At 42.0% G+C, this 17,735-nt stretch overlaps 1 pseudogene; it reads left to right on the plus strand.

Annotated features, from left to right (window-relative positions):
• Positions 1 to 540: 540 nt before the first annotated feature.
• Positions 541 to 1,134, plus strand: LOC116081512 (annotated as a pseudogene).
• The last annotated feature ends 16,601 nt before the right edge of the window (positions 1,135 to 17,735 follow it).

The raw sequence follows: 17,735 nt of genomic DNA on the forward strand, positions 1-17,735 counted from the left end.
CATAGTACTAATATATGAAATTCTCAAAAGGCAGATTTAAAAATAAACAAACAATGCAGAGTGAGTTCCAGGACAGCCAGGGCTATACAGAGAAACCCTGTCTCGAAAAAACAACCAAACAGACAAACAAACAAACAAAACAATCCAGGTCTTTGAGAGAAAAGTAATCCTTGGGGGGGGGGGGTGAGGGTGGGAGAACTTAAAATAAATGGCATAAATACCAACTTATTTTTTTTAAAAAAAAAAGAAACAACATAAATAATCCAAAGAAAGAAGATGAAAATATATTAAAACAATTACAAAAGTAAATAAAACTAGAAATTAAATTTCAAAAAGCTTGTAAAGAGAAAGTCCTGGTACTATTTACAAAAAAAAGGTATGTGTATAGGGGAGGGGCAGAGAATATTGAGAAGAAAAGAGCCAGAAAAGAGAACAAATAGTGTTTCCAGAGACACTTAAGATAATAACTTAAGTATGGGGTGAAGCAGGGATCAGACTTGGGTGAAGAAGGGGCCAGCCTTTGAGTGATAGCTACACAAAATGGCAGCCACCACAAGCTCAGGAGAAAAAGTCCCTTGCAAATTCCAACTGCTGGGAGAACTGGAAGAAGGTCAGAAAGGAGTAGGTGACAAAACAGTTAGCTGGGGTCTGCAGGACAACGAAGACATGAGACTTACAAGATGGACAGGCATGATGATTAGGCCTCCACGAACAGTTTATGAAAACTGAATATACAGCCTTAAAATAGAATGTGGGCCTAAGTACCCAGAAGCACTCCTGTCTGTAACAAGAATCAATATAAGTGGCGTGAACAGTTCAAATGGAGAGATAGATCCAAGAGCCACCGCAATGCTGGCGCAGGGGCCGAATTCCCACAGCATTAAAGCCGTCCTGCAGGAACATTGGTTCTTGATGATGTCCAAAGAGAACATGAAGCTGCCACAGCCACCAGGATCATGTTAAAACAATTTGTCACCAAGGCCCCCGCCTACCATCCCCATCCAACCCAAGTCTTCGTTTTCCACAGTAGTGAATTTGCTAGATACATCTATAGAAGTCAAAGTACTGGAGAGGAAGCCCCACTCAAAGTTCACCATGAGACACTGTTCTAATACCAACTTCTTGTCCATTTGAAATACCTGAGTTGTGCAGTGTAATATCATCTGTCAAGTGTGACCACTGTCTGCCTGGTTGAATTTCTGGGATCAAGAAACTGTGTTGAAATCAGTTTCTTCTGGGAGTGCGAGGCTCAGCTAATGCAACTGAACAGACAGGTCACACAATAATCATCTGCTGCTGGCCCTTGGCCTGGGTCTGCCTTTACCTGCCTCGCCCTCTGCCACAGTTGTTGTCCCTTAGAATAGATGGAAAGTCTTCAGGTAGCAGCAGTGGGTCTGACCACTGCTGAGCTTGGGGGTGCCTTGGCTACTCCCCTGCTTTCTAATGTCTTAAGTGGTGCCCCATCCAAACCACTGTCCCTATTCTTCCACTCCTACTCTTGGCTGATGCTTAGATTGTAACCCTCCCCTCCTTCTGAAACTGGCTGTGGGTGAGGAATTCAGGGCTTCCTGTATCAAGAGACGCTGCTTCCCCCCTTCCTCAACTCCCTTGCTGCCCATCACCTTGCAACATCAGATGAGGCTGGAAGAGCCTGGCCTCCCTCACTTAGCTCCGAACCACACTCGTTCATCTGCCACTAGACTAGGAAGAGAATGCCAGGTCCTCGGTCCTGCCGCCACCATCAGCCTGTGAGCTTTGAGCTCAGGTATGTAGGTAAACAGAGCAGTCAGTCACAGGGCAACTCAGACCAGCCAGTGCTCAGGGTCTTTGGTTGGATATGCCCAGAGAAAGACCACGCAGGGAGTCTGATGTGGAGTCTGACAGCTGGAACACAAGACTGTGATCCGGCAGACTCAGATTGCAGTGTTACTCCTTGGACTATCAGCAGGGACCCGGAGAAGCTGTGTCACCAAGTTTGCAGCGTGGTAGGCCTGGCCTCTTGGCTTGTCGCCACGTTCCCCTCTCTGTTCAGGACCACCAAATGTTGAAATGTGGATGCATACTGAAATAAAGGCATTTCGTTGTGTTGGAAGAAAACAAAAATAAAAACAAAAAACCACAAAAATAAAACAAAAACCTTATGCATGAATAACTTTAGGCCAACACCTTTGTAAAGGAATTGTAAAACTTTGTAAAGCTTTTAGAAAACACAGAAATGACTCAAGAGGAAACAGAAGTCTCGAATATGTCAAGACTCCAATTGAATCTGAAGTTAAAAGTCAACTCACAGAGAGGACTTCAGGCCGGATTTTACTGCTAGCATTTCTTACATAAGCTTTTTCAAGAATAGAAAAAGACACATTACTTCCCAGCATATTTTTATGAGAGTTGCACAACTTTGTAGTAAAAGTTAGCCAAGGACAGGACTGAATAGGGAAATCACAGCTCAGGGTTACTGCAATTACTTGCTTTAACGAGTTAAAACAAGATTAAACTGTAAAATTACAAGAGCGTATGCTCCATTAAAAAGTAAAGATCATCAATGATTAAAAAATGAACTATCAGTCAAGTAGGAATAAACAAAATGTCTTTATTGTGAGAAAACCAATCTATAAGATTAAAGTGTAAACATCATTTATAATGATAAAAATGTAAATTTTCATTTTATGATTATGACCATAATAGTCAGTCTCTGTTGTTCCTTAGTGTGATACAAGTCTCAAGTGTGTATACAAAAGGGAAAGTAAAGAGACATTTAAAAAATTTTAAGGAAAAGAATCAATTTCTCAATATTAGTCTTGTTGTTGTTCTGTGGCTAGAAGCAAGTCTCTCACATGCTAGGTCTAATTCCACTATTAAGCTGTATTTCCAGTCTCAGTTTTACAATATTATCTAGAGTGAAAATTCAAGACATCAGCAATTGTTTCATTTCAAAATAAGAACTAATGGTAAAACAGTTATCAAAGTGTATTACTTTTCAACATAGCAGAAACATTCAGATAAATCCATGGAGGAGCCTGCCAGGCTCCAGCACACAGGTCCAACCCTCAGTCGCACAGATGATCTGATAAATACTCAGTGGGTGGATCTCAGAACAACAACAACAACAACAACAACAACACCCCACAAGGAAACCCAAGAGAGAAGACCACCAACAAAGCCATGATTGTGACAAAGGGATTCAGAGAAGTGGGGTAAATAAGAATGGGAGGAGGTAAGAGGGGTGTTAATGATGAGTAAGTATGTTAGATGTGTGTGAAGTAGTCAAAAATAAACCCAAACTTAAGAAACTCAAAGAGTAAGGGTAATTTAGCATGTTTATTTTACAAAATGATCATTTCTATAAAGTACATTAATAATTCTAGCAAAATAGCTACAAGGCATGTATAGAGAATACAGAAAACTTCCTAAGCTTAGGAAAGGACTCAGTTAATGGAAACTATGTCATATTCTTGAATAAAAGTATCTGAATGATATTTGAGCTCTGCTCAATGGAGCCTGCAAGGTAATAAGATTGCAGTACTGTCTCCAACAAGATTTCATGGGACATAAGGAAGGTGATTTTGAAACTCATTTGAAAGAATAAAAGATAATGGATAACTGGTATGTTCATACTCCAATGTAAGAAAAACAAGAATAAGTTATCCCTTAGGCATAGAGACTTAGTATAAAATTATAGTAAAAAACTTATTAATAAGTTGATGTTGCATATTGATAAACAAAGTTAGAGCAAAAGAATAGCAACATAGGAAGAAATCCACAGAGAATAAAACTTTACTTATCACAGGAGTAGGGTTTGAAGCCAATAAAAATAAGATAAGGTATTATATATATATATGTGTGTGTGTATATATATGTATATATACACACATACATATATAAAATACCATATCTTATGCTTATGTATATACATATATACACATTCATATATATATATACATAAATGCATATATATACATACATACATGTTATATCTACAATTTCAAACCTTTGATTATACTCTCTCCTTACACTGAATGCTTCAAGCACTGAACTCAGAGATTGAAACCATAAATATGGAAGACCAAACAACAAAACCCCAAGGGAAATATACCTACGTAGAAATGAAATGCTGGAGAACTGCAATGATTTTAAGATGGAAGACACAAGTAAGGTCCATTAGGAGAGTGAAATAATATGCCATGAGGCAAGAACACAGGGTTATAGCACACTACAAATGTAGAGATGTAAATATCATTCACATAAGCTAAAATATTTGCCTATCCCTAGGCCTAAGTATAGTCAAGGAGTCTTAAGAATTAAATTCAAGGAGGATAATAAAGAAAAGGAGAAAAAGCTACACAAAAAAATAAATCAGCAAAATGTCCCCAGGAAGAATTCCAAAGACAAGGAAAAAGATACATGGCTCAGAACACAAAGCTGCTTATCTCCTTCAATGAAGAGAGAAATCTAAGTAGGTAGGACCATGGGGCTCCAGTTCACATTCCTTAGATTAGAAACAGCAAAGCACTGGGCATCACCATATGCTCTGAGGTTGTTGAGTAACGACTGGCAGGAGCCTACGTATATTCAAAACTTTGGAAAACAGGTTTGGACTCCACGGAAGTTTGAATAATCATAGCATAGGACCGAACAAGCTTGAGTTTATCATCTAAGATCTTGAATACATGTAACAGGAAAAAAATTACCCCCAGATTTCCATCTGAACCCCTCTGTGCACTCTCTCTTTGAGGTAATCTTATGCTTGGAACAATGCAATGTCTGTGAAAAGCAGAACACATTAATCTGTACAAAGGAATACCACATAACACTAAATATTGTGTACAGGTGCATTGATATAAGGGAACCCCTGAAGTGTGATTTTGGTCAAAAGGAAAGAAGCTTCAGGAAGTACAACTGTGAGTAGGATTCCACGTCCATAAATTCCCACCCAAGTCAAAAGGTAAACTGGATTTTACTTAGACTGAATCTGTGCGTTATAAAGGAAATCCAGGGAGGGAGTGACCTAAAACACATGCCATTGGTTACCCCTGGGGTGGGCATCAGTACATAAAGCCATCTAAATCTATGAAGTTATCCAAAGAGCACTAATCCTACAGACGAAGTTCTACTTCTAAACCCGAGTGGTGGGAATGTGGGTTACCAGCTGATTGTTATTTAAAATCCCTTATGGGACACAAATTAATTAATTCACACCAACCGCGCTCTCTGCTTCCCTTCAAAGACCATCAAATACCTTTATTTCTTTGCCATGTCACTACTTTGGTAGGAAATGATTTTAAAAATCCCATCTTAAGTTTAATCCAGGGGGATGATTTATTTGAAAATGTACAAGAGGGCCCTGGATACCCCAGATGGGGCATGGTGAAAAGGGGCAGGGCTTTGAAGGACAACAGCTTTGTCAAGATGCCTCTCCCACCTAAGCCTCCTGGGCAGCAGGGCAGCCCTGTGTGGGAAACCCCACGTCACTCTGCACTTCCTTAGAACATTAGTTGTTCAAGGAGGTCCTGCATAATAGAGAGCTGAGTGTTGATCACAAAATAGGAGGAAGTGGGCCACAAAGGGGCAAGAAGTGGAATTCTAGTGCTGGGGTTTCCTCCCAAATGTCTTCCCTTATACACGTGTTGATGTTCTCCCTGGTTAAATATTTCAAAAACACATCATAGTTTATTAGGTGTTTTTCCCCTAAAAGAACAGCCTGTTCTCATCCAAGGAAGAATGACAGTTCTCTCTACTTATTACATGAAAGTGTCAGCTGACTCCCCAAAACAGGTCACTTGTGCTCTCTCTCCCCTCTGTGTGTGTGTCTGTCTCTCTGTGTGTGTATCTCTCTGTCTCTGTCTGTCTGTCTCTCTCTGTCACACACACACACACACACACACACACACACAGAGAGAGAGAGGATAGGGAGTGAGTGAACCTGTAAAGTAAAGCTGGTTCAGAGCATAAACTGCACAGGAAGTTAGAGACAGTAGCTCGCTCTAGCGATGAAAAGGATGGGCTCAACTGCTGAGCTTTATAAGAAACAAGGGTGGTTTCAAAAATGCTGGCAATACTCTATTTTTTAATTGCTGTTTTCTAAAGTGCATGTAAATGTTTTATTGGCCCTCTTGGATATATCACATTATTTTACAATACATTTTTTTTGTATTTTTTTTTACACTACTTGAAGTTCTGTATGGTGCTAAAATGAAGTGATTTCGAAGGACCCCAGAGGAGCAAGGTGGCAAGCCAACATGAGGGGCTTTTCCCTCTATTCTTTTCAGAGTCCAGGCTTTTAGACATGTGCCTTTAGAAGAAATAGTTTGAAAGTGTGTCTCTGCCTTTTACCTCAGCCTGAAGAAACAGAGTTATTTGCTGGGATGCTCTAGACAAACATTTCTCAGCTTGGGGTGGGATCTCAGTAGTTTCTCCCATATCCAAGATGGGACTTTTAACCAGCTTGGTCCTGAGCATGTCTTGGGTAGTTATTTATAGTGCCTGTGAGTATGTCTGTGCATCGGAAACGCATGTCCACAGACAGCGCTCCTCCCCATCATTTGGCTCTCTCACCCCCACCCCCATTCTGTCTCATTCATTGAGCCTTGGTAGGTGGAAGTGAGGAGCAATAGAGATGGTGTGTCTGTGGTTGAGCACTGACATCCATTTACACTCAGCACTTTGACACTTAGAAGCCTCTGCATTAACCACTACCCAATGCAAAAATCTTATCAGACCAAGACTAAGAGCATCACAAATCTGGTGCCCAAGGCTCCCAGTCCTCTTAGGCATCAGTAAGCAGAGGTGACTTGGTGTAAGAAGACACATGGGCTGGGCTCCAGGAACAAAGTTCCCTAGGTGGATTTTTGGTGGGCCATGATCATTATCATCGTTATTATTAAACTGTGTGTGTGTGTGGTATGTGTGAGTGTGCGTGTACCTGTGCGTAAGTGCTCATGTGTAGGTCAGAGGACAACTTCTGGGTGTCTGATATCATCTTTCCACCTTGTTTGACTTGGGTTCCCTTCATCCAGCTTAGCTGGCTGGGAGCTTCTGTGGATTTTCCTGTCTGCACCTCCTATCGCCAGTAGGGGGCGCTGGGGCTACAGGTGCTTGCGCTTCTTCAGGCTTCAAATTCCTCCGCCAGTCTTGCCAGAAAGGAGCTGTTCTGTACAGAAGCAGTCTCCAGCCTGCTGCTTTGAATCTGAAGAGCAAGCCTGGGCTTTCTTTCGCCTTTCTTCTCTTTTTTACACTAGATGAGTTTATGGTATACGGGAACTAGCATTTTTCAGAGTTGATTTAGGCAGAGACCAGGCAGATTCTGTAAGGAATTTCCTATCCTTTCATACCACAGAATTTGTGGCCTGTAATTTTTGCTATTTCCCAATATGCATGTTTGTGGCTTTTTGAGTTAATGGAATGCTGTAATTTATGAGCTTCCCTCTCAGTTGACTTTATCAGCGTTCTCTAATGTTATTAGCAAGAGAAAAGAAACTATTTTTAGGGGTGATGATCACACAAAGTTAAATTCCGACCATCCCAAGCATGTTGCAATTTTTGCAAAATTCTCCTGAGGTTGTTTCTTCTACACATGGTGTCAGCTCAGAAGTCATTGTTTTTTTAAAACCTTATTCTAAACACAAGACCAAAGGATATGGAGCCTGTGTTCCTCCTTCTCCTCCTCCTCCTCCTCCTTCTCCTACTCCTCCTCCTCTTCCTCTTCCTCCCCCTCCTCCTCCTCCCCCTCCTCCTCCCCCTCCTCCTCCTCCTCCTCTTCCTCCTCCTCTTTCTCTTCCTCTTTCTCTTCCTCTTCTATTCCTCCTCCTTCTTCTCCTTTCTTTTCTTGAAAATCTTAATTTGGGCATAGTCTTCTGATGGATACTGGTTTGTGAGGGAAAGAGAGAAAGGAAAATGTTAAAGAGAAGTGGAAGAGGCAAAGGACTCTAGAGAAGCAGGAGAACAAGCGGTGTGTGGGAGGATGACATGACGGGGGAGTACTTTGTCTTCCTGTGTCTGTTCACTTTTATTGGTGGGTGAATTGCTTGGGTAAGATCAGATTGAAAACCCAGATACACCATCTCTGTGGATTCGACAGTGAGAAAGGGAAAGACAGGACCAGGTGGGAAAGTCTTAGGGAAGGAAAATTTAGGTGAGCAGGTTTCAGCATCCATCAGGCAAACCCAGCCTGAGGACTTGCCAGTTTCCATAGATGCCCCTAAAAATATAAATGGTGGAGTCATCAAGAGACAGTATTTTAAAAAAATGATTTTGAAGGATAGATAGAATGAAAGTTCTCTGTTTTGGCACCAGAAACTCCTAAGTATGCAAAAGGATATCATTTGGGCTGGAGAGATAGCTCAGTGGTTAAGAGCACTGACTGCCCTTCCAGAGGCCTTGAGTTCAATTCCCAGCAACCACATGGTGGCTCACAACCACATGGAAAGGGATCTGATGCCCTCTTCTGGTGTGTCTGAAGACAGCAACAGTGACAATGTACTCACATACATAAGATAAAATAGATCTTTTTAAAAAATTTTTAAAAGGATGTCATTTAATTTATTCAAAGCAGTTAAGAACAACAGCAAAAGAATGACTTTGCTTCTAAGGAAAAATAACTCTCTGGTTCTAAGAAGGATCACCTTTCCAAATGCTAGAAGAACCACTCAGAATTATTCAAGAAAGTTGCAGCTTATCCAGGGAAGAGCCTCTGCAGAATGACTTACTGCACTCAACCATGGGCAGAAAGAAACCTACTCTGGTGGCCCCCTAGAAATTACACCAGTGCCTTTGCTTTGCTCTTGGTTTAAGATTTCTTTCTTTCTTTTTCTTTTTTTTTCTGTGTAGGTGCTTCCTCTCCTCCTGTTGGTGTCCACTCACAAAGGCAGAAGGTCGTCATTGGGTGTTAGACTTTCCATGGGCATTTAAAAGCAAAGGAATGTTGGTTCAATGTTGATGATAATCAATGTAACAGAATTTCAGAGAATCTTCATGAATCTCTCCTGTCAACACCAGCTCCGGTAAGGACAGGAAGCAGAGGCTTTGCCACAAAGTGGAGGTTTACAGTGCAGCCAGGAAGAGAGGTATGTACTTGTACCTTGCAGCATCGATGCCCATCAAATGCATACTGGCTCGGTATGTACTAAAGAAGCATGCTAAGTGCTCATCTTTTTCCTCATTTCCTTCCCAAATAGTAGGCAAAGTCAGCTGATACCCAGGAAGGAAAATCTGGTGATGGCAGTTGTCAAACATGTTGCATACTCCAACCATTTAAGTCTATAGATTCAAGTCATTGGTAAAGTATTGGGATAGCTTCTATCACAGATTGCAGAGTCAAACAAAACTTGGCCAAACTTTGAGGAATAAGCAAGGACTCACAAGAGATGGCATAGCCTGGGGCAGGACATGGCCATTAATGATTTCCAACTCAAATGGACCCCACATGTTCCCTGCAGTTCTCCAGAGTGACAAACTCCAGTTTGATCTTTGAACCATTCAACACCACCCTGAAGTACTCACTGACATAAGTTGAAATAGTTTGTATTTCTCAGGAGAAAGAGGCATGAAAATATTCAATTTCTTGCTGTCTTCCCCCACCTCAGTTCTTGGCCTCCTAGGAGAGTGCCTTCACCCCTTCTCCCTGAGGGAGCCAAACCTCTCTTCAACCACATGTATCTGGACCCTTCCGGCTGCACTCAAAATTTGTGGCCCTTATCTCCATCCTCCTTTGCTTATTGATCAGATTTAGTGTGAAGGACTCCGTTCACTGGGCTCAGTGTGAAAGCTTAGCTCTTCTCCATTTGGAAGAGCAAATACATCTACATACTCACATACACAAAAACCCCTTCACACATACTCAAACATACACACACAGACACATATCCACAGGCATGCACCCATACACACACACACTCTTATTAAAACAATATGCTATCTTCCCCCTGCTTGCCCTCACTTCTTTCATCTACTCCATGATGAATCGATAAACTTACCTCAATCCTCAGCCTACTCACACTCTCTGCCTGTGTGATGCTAGTGAATCATTTCTCTCCATCAAATGGTCTCATCTTTATATATCATCAACTCTATATGAGTCTTTCTCTTCTGGATGTCTTCTCTAGACTTTCTCTGCCTAAACATTGTGATAGCCAGGTCAGACCTCTTCCTTTGTTTCTTTGTTCAAGTGATTCTACTCGTGTTAAAAGCCTGTCTTCTCTTATTTCTTACTCCCAGCAGTTTTTGTTTGGTCTTTCTTCTGCACGTCTACCACTTCTATCCTCCTCTCTACATCCAACACAGTAATGGTCGGTCCCATTCTCCCACCTGGTGGCAAATTGAGGCTTCCTCATGCCTTTGTTTCTGTTTTGGCTAGCCTCCAGCCCTTCTTCCAAGCTGTGCCAGAGTGATCTTTCTAGGTGATAAATCTTATCTCTCTGCTGCCCTTCTTAAAACACTTGAATGCTCCCCATTGCCTTGAGGATAAAATCCAAATCCTTATGAAAATTCTCATTGCAACACAGTGAATCATTTAAGATCTGTACTCGTCTATTTTTCTAAATGCCTCTTCCTTGTCTTTATCCTTTATACATTCACTAAGGGAAAAATTTTCATCATCCTTGAACGACAGCATGATGTCCAATCCTTATGCTTCTTAAATTGAGTTGGCCTGAAATAACTTTACCAGATGTCTCTACAAGGAAATATTAAATGTATTCTTCAATTTATACACAAAGTCAGACTTCTCTGAAACGGTATTTTTATATTCCTCCTTGCTCTTCCCATCCTCCACACACTGTTTCCAGGTGAACTTGATTATGCTTTCTTCCATGCACTTAGAACATTTAATTCATCCTGCTAATTATAGTCATCCTTGGATTGTTTTATGGCCCTATGAAAGCTGTGTTCTTCCTGGGAATGCCAGGACCTAAGCCAGGTGTGGCATGGAAAGTTAATGTTACCTCTGGAGCAACAATGATAGAGAGCATCAGAGTCTGTGAGTTGTCTCCTATAACATGGCGTATAGATGGTATCATCCTGCCAGAAGGAAGAAAAGCATATCTGATAACTTCTGAACATCTCTATCTGTTATGGCCACAGTACTATGAATTAGCTCAGGGAGCATTGCTTCACAGAGCTGATGTCTTGCTTTCTGAAAGCTACCCTGGGAAAAGCAGCAGGAAAAACAGCCTCTGTCTTGCCACATCACGAATCCTGATGAGGGTGACATCTTGATAGCATCGGGGCTCCTTATCATTCCCAGGTACCTGGGTAAACAGAGATGCAGTTTTAGCACTACCCCACAAACCCGATCATTTTTGAAAGTGCCACAGTTGTCCTGGTGTCAGAGCTTCCTGAAAGGTGGTTTGTCCTGACTTCTAGTATAACAGAATAAAGGAAGTGCACTGCATTGACCTGTCAGGTAAACAGAACTTTCCATAGATCCAATAGGACTGATGACACTGGAGAGACTTTCTTTTTATTTTTCCCGTCCTTGATTGTGTGTGTATGTATATGTGTGTATGGATGTGTGTGTGTGTGTGTGTGTGTGTGTGTTGTGTACTTGTGCATGGGCACATGTATGTACGTGCCTGTGAAGGCCAGAGGTTGACTTTAGATATCTTCCATGGTTATTCTCTGTCTTATGTTTTGTTTTGAGACAGGACCTCCCACTCAACATGGTACTCAAAAGTTCTGCCAGCAAGTCCCAGGATTCTCTTTTCTCCACCTCCCTAGAGCTGAGACTTCAGAGCTGGGGTTACAGAACTGTGCCCAGTTTTTTGTTGGTGTTGACATCTAAACACGACTCTTCATACTTGTGTATCAAGCTCTTTACCCACTGAGTCGTCTTCTAAGCCTAGTAAAGCTCTTTGTGCAGTTTTGAGTTGGAACTACGATCACAAACCTAGTAAATTTAAATATATTAATATAATTGCAAATACTGGAAACTCCAATTGGGCAGTGCCTCTGTGCCTTCAAAATAAACCAGAAAATGACACACTACTCTATACAAATAATACTTTGGCAAATTATTCTTTCAAATGACAATTACATTGTTTGTTGTTTTAAGACAGGGTCTCATTCTGTTGCCAAAGTTGATCTTGAATTGAAGACAATCCTGGTTATTGGGACTATAGGTGTAAGCCTCTACACATGGCTTTTTAAAAACAATCTTTAAAGAAGCTTTGTAGCCAGGATGGTGGTACACACATGCCTTCAGTCCCAGAACTTGGAAGGCAAAGGCAAGCTCTGTGAATTTTTTTAAAGATTTATTTATTTATTTACTTACTTACCTTATGTATATGAATGTGCTGTAACTGTCTTCAGACACACCAGAAGAGGATATGGGATCCCATTACAGATGGTTGTATGCCACTATGTAATTGCTGGGAATTGAACTCAAGACCTCTGGAAGAGAGCAGTCAGGCTCCTAACCTCTGAGTCATCTCTCTAGACCTACACATGGTTTTTAAGTAATAATTTTAAGCCAGGAATAGTGGCATACACCTGTAACTGAAGACACTGTCTGAAAAACAAATTGTAATGCAGAATAGAAGTTCTGAGCCTCAGGTAAACAACAACATAATCTAGACCAAAATAATAGCAATCCAACTTTGAAAGTTACCATTTCCTTTTGAAGAGGTATGTGTGGGAGGAGATATGAAAAACAATGCCAGTGAGAGAACAACTATCTTAGTTAGGGTTTTATTGTTGTAAACAGGCATTATGACCAAGGCAAATCTTATAAATGACAAAAGTTAATTGGGGCTGGGTTACAGGTTCAGAGGTTCAGTCCATTATTCTCAAGGTGGGAGCATGGCAGCATCCAGGCAGGCATAGTGCAGGAGGAGCCGAGAGTTCTACATCTTCATCTAAAGGCTGCTAGCAGAATACTGACTTCCAAGCAGCTAGAATGAAAATCTTAAAGTCCACACCTACAGTGATACACCTATTCCAACAAGGCTACACTTACTCCAACAGGGCCACACATCTCAATAGTACCACTCCCTCTGTCATGCATATACAAACCATCCCATTCTGCTCCCTGGCCCCTGTAGGCTAGTTCAAACATATGAGTCTATGGGGGCCATACCCAGCCATAGCATAATAAAAAGGTACATTTAGGTCAACTTCCAACGTCCCCATAGTCTATAGTAGTCTCAAAAATGTTAAAAGTCCATAGTTATAGTTTCTTCTGCGATTCATCCATTCACTTAACTGCAATCCCCAAAGCAAGGAAACCAGCTGAGCAAACTCCAAACTCTACATCTCCATGTCTGATGTCAAAGCTTTCTTCAGATCTCCAACTCTGTTTCCATCTTTGTTGACTACAACAAACTTCTTTCTTTTGGGCTGGTTCCACTCCCTGTTATTAGTTTTCCTCAACAGATATTCCATGGCTCTGCCATCTTGAACATGCTGGGGTCTCCAAGCCAACTTCAGCTTCACAGCTTCTTGTTCCAATTTCTGGGAACCATACATGGTCTTCTCGGCCCTCCAAAGGGCTTGGTCCAGCTCTGACCTCTGTAGCACTCTAGGCTCTTGTTGACTCGACTCCACTCCACTGCTGCCATTGTTCTTAGTGATAATCCCACGGTACTGGCATCTCTAATTTGCTGGAGTCTTCCAGTGCAACTAAGCTTCACCAATAGCCTCTCATAGGCTCTCTTCATGGTGTCAAGCCTCAACATCTTTGCATGATCCCTTCAGTCTTGGGCCATCAACTGCAACTGACGCTGTACCTTCACCAATGGCCTTCCATGGCCTTTCACAGTGCCAAGCCTCAGCTGTTCTCTATGACCCCTTCATACCTTCAAAACCACTACCACCTAGGTGATTTACACATAACCAAGTTCAGCTGCAGCACAAGTTACAACCTTGGCTACCTCTGGAACACTGCTTTTTGAGCTCTCAAGGAAACACTTCTCAGAAGATTTCACCTCAGTGATGCTGGTCTCTTCTTAATTGCCACTGATTTCTTAGCTCCAGCTAACCAGCACCAATTGTCCCAGTAGTCTCCTTCTCCTCTTGACTCTAAAGCCAGAGCCAAATGACCAAAGTTGCTGAGTTCTGATGCTTGCTGGGACTGGAACATGGCTCCCCTTGTTCTATGAAGTATCACTAGCTTTCTGTTATCAATGAATTAATTCTCTGCCTAAGTTTGGATATCCTGGAACTTGTTCTGTAGACTAACTTTAAACTTAGAAAGCTTCATGCCTGTCTCCTAAGTGCTGGGATTAAAGGTACGGGGCCACCATGCCTGGATTTAAGTTTTTCTCTACTTGGAACATGCTCAGTATCAGGCTGGCCTTGAACTCAGAGTTCTGCTTGCCTTTGCCTCCTGGGATTAAAGGTTTGTGCTATCATGCCTGGACCTAAATTTAATTGGGTGGGATCTTGCCCCAAGTTGGATTTAGCTTCATTTCGCTTCCTGGTGCCCCTTTAATACTTTAACCATATATTTTATATTTTTCCTTTCTAAGCTTGCTTCTCTTGTTCAAAACATTCTTCATGAGACATAACTAGAGAACAAAGTCTCTGCTGGGCTTTTTGTGAGACTTCCTTTGTCAATGCAATATTCCTTATTGTCCTCCATATTCCTACTAGAATAGCCCATTAAGCCCCACTTAAAGCATTCTACTGCTTTCTAAATCCAAAGTCCCAAAATCCACATTCCTCCAAACAAAAGCATGGGCAGGCCTATCACAGCAATACCCGTCTCTGGTACCAACTTCTATCTTAGTTAGGGTTTTACTGCTGTGAACAGACACCATGACCAAGGCAAGTCTTATAAATGACAACATTTATTTGGGGCTGGCTTACAGGTTCAAAGTTCAGTCCCTTATCATCAAGGCAGGAACATGGCAGCATCCAGGCAGGCATGGTGCAAGAGGAGCTGAGAGTTCTACATCTTTATCTGAAGGCTGCTAGGAAAAGACTGGCTTCCAGGCAGCTAGGATGACGGTCTTAAAACCCACACCCACAGTGACACACCTACTCCAACAAGGCCTCTCCTCCTAATAGTGCCACTCTCTGGCCCAAGCGTATATAAACCATCACAGCAACTCAGGTGGTTTTGACAGTGTTTATTGGACATTGAAGAAGACATCTACCCAGTGCCTTATATCATCCTACAAAAGGTGCATGATATACCTGTCTTGAGAGTTCATGAAATAGACACAACTGACCGGGTAGCTGACCTGATGTTAGAAGTCACACACTGGAAGCTGTAAATATCTATATATGCACTGTATCGTGCATTCAGTGATTCTTTGATGAGCAAGAACTGCCTGTATCTAGCACAAGTCTAAGACCTGGGCATGAGCAGAAGCATCCATACCTTTTAAAGCTGACAGATAATAAAGGAGGAGAGTAACACACACACACACACACACACACACACACAAAGAGAGAGAGAGAGAGAGAGAGAGAGAGAGAAAGAGAGAAAGAGAGAGAGAGAGAGAGAGAGAGAGAGAGAAGTGAATTACATATCAGAAGGTGGGAAGTTGGAAGTTGATAAATAAGTTTAGAGACCAACAAAACAGAGAAGTATCCTACGTGGCAGCTAGGGCAGCTTTCTGTTTTAAATGGGCTGGTAGGGGAAAAAGATGCCACTGAAGAACTCACCTCTAGGACACCCAAGAGAGTGGTTAACATTGGGAGAACTTGTGAGCCCAACCAGAGCAAATGGCTTCCTGACACCAAGGAACCCAGCTATGTCAGCTCTGAGATGAAAAGACATCTGTATGTCCATGGAACTGTGAGAAACCCAGAGTGGCCATAGGCAGAGGACTTCCTGCCTACTGGAGGAATTTTCATCTCCTAGTGAGGTAGGAGACACAGGAGGGCTTGCAGAAGAAGAGGGACAGGGTTTAACCTGTCCTTCTGTCTGCTGCCTGAAGAATAGATTTCTGGGTAGTTGTTCACGTTGAAGCAGGTAGATTTTCTCAGCAATCTGCATACTGCTTAGCACCAGACAGGTACCAACAGAGGCAGTGAGAGGTGGACAGGCTTGAGATATATCTCAGAGATAAAAACTACTGGTGCTCTCTCCTACTGGAATGAATCTGGATAGGGGTGGAGCAGGGGAGAATAAAGGGAGTCGAAGGTGCCAGGGCTTTTGTTCTGGCAAGAAGAATGCACAAGCCACTGTAACTCCAACAGGACTCTAGGCCAATGTGGGGACTTAAAGTAAATACAAAGCATTACCTCCTGTTTGCAATTATGCATGTCCTCACAAAAACTGTATGTATCCTTCTGTTACAAAGTGGGACTATGTAACGGAATCATTAGCTGAAAGATAATACAATGAAGTAATGTCATAAAAATGTCTTGAATTTCTCTACTAGCCTTAGATGCTCACTTTGTCTTTACAAAATTATCTGTAGTGTAAAATTGCATTTTCAAAGGAAAAATATTAAGCCATATGTAGTGGATCCTGCCTGCAGTCACAATGCTAGCAAGGCACGAGCAGGAGAGTCAGTGCAAGTTTAAGGCCAGTGTGAGTTCTAGGTCAGCCAAGATTAATGCAATAAAGGCAGAGGGCACTGTTCTTCAGAGTGCAGAAGGAGAGATCCAGGGGGCTGTGGCAGATACCATAGACCGATGCTTCTGACATCCTCCCCAGAGAATTCCCTACCATTCCCACTGCCTGGAGAAGTCAATTCTGCTAATCTGAGGTGCTTTAGACCAAAAGTCATATTTTTTTTTGTATGAAAATTCCCTTAAGTTCTAATAATGAGTAAACTTCTCAAGGGTGGACTACAGACTGCTACATACGATATGCTTACCTTACCTGCTTTTCTTCTTGTGTTTGGGTTTGGGTCTGAGATCTTACCTCACTATGTAGCCCAGATGGGCCTTAAACTCCTGGGGATTCCCCTGCTTCAGTCTGGGGACACAAGTATGTGTCATCCTGCCTGAGACATTTTCTTTTCCTTTTAAGTCCTTTTCACCAGCCTCAAATGACAGAGAACCTATAATCTGCTAACTTTGTTGCCCTTTATATGCTAAAACTAAAAATGGCAAATGACACTTTAACATGTTTTTTTACTAGCAAAGACTACTCCAATGGTCAGTGGAAGGAGTCATGAGATAAATATCCTGATGTTTCACTATTTTTACCTCCTTAATTCCATTTGCCATTCTAGAACATTCTGAAATCCCAGCGAGCTATGCTAGAAGTGAAAGGTTTTTGGGTTTTTGGTTTTTGTTTTTTTGTTTTTTTAACAATTAGTATTTTCTCTGCCAGGGAGCAGAGCAAACAGTGGATGTGGGTTTATAGTCTCCTCTGCTCTCTGGGGATTTTAGGTATGCAGAGCCTTGGCCACCATTGCAAAGAAACAGCTCAGAGGTGGGGATGGCTGCGAGAAATGTTCCTTTGTTTCATTTTTTTCCTGTTATTATATACAAAACTTTGAAAGCCTCTCAGCTTTCCATTCCAAACACACACACCAGTCAGGAGTGTGCCAAGAGTGACAACTAAACGAGGGATAGCTATGACCCAGCCTTTAAAGGGGTCATAGGGAAAAAAAGGGTCTCTGATGAGCTACCCTGCCCCCTTGTTAGGGTGCACTTCCATCTCTGTTCCCTTTCTGAATATGTGTGTCCTGGGAGGAGAAGCTCTTGGAGGGGCTTCCAAGGTCAGTGCAAACAGTGATTCTGCAAAGAGCTGGGAGGTAGAGGATCAAGTGGAAATTGAGAATTATGGTTCTGCGCTCTGTGTGGACTTGCTTTGTAACCTAGGGCGAGCGTCTTTCAAT

Source organism: Mastomys coucha, unplaced genomic scaffold, assembly GCF_008632895.1.
Source record: "Mastomys coucha isolate ucsf_1 unplaced genomic scaffold, UCSF_Mcou_1 pScaffold7, whole genome shotgun sequence".
NCBI lineage: Eukaryota > Metazoa > Chordata > Mammalia > Rodentia > Muridae > Mastomys > Mastomys coucha.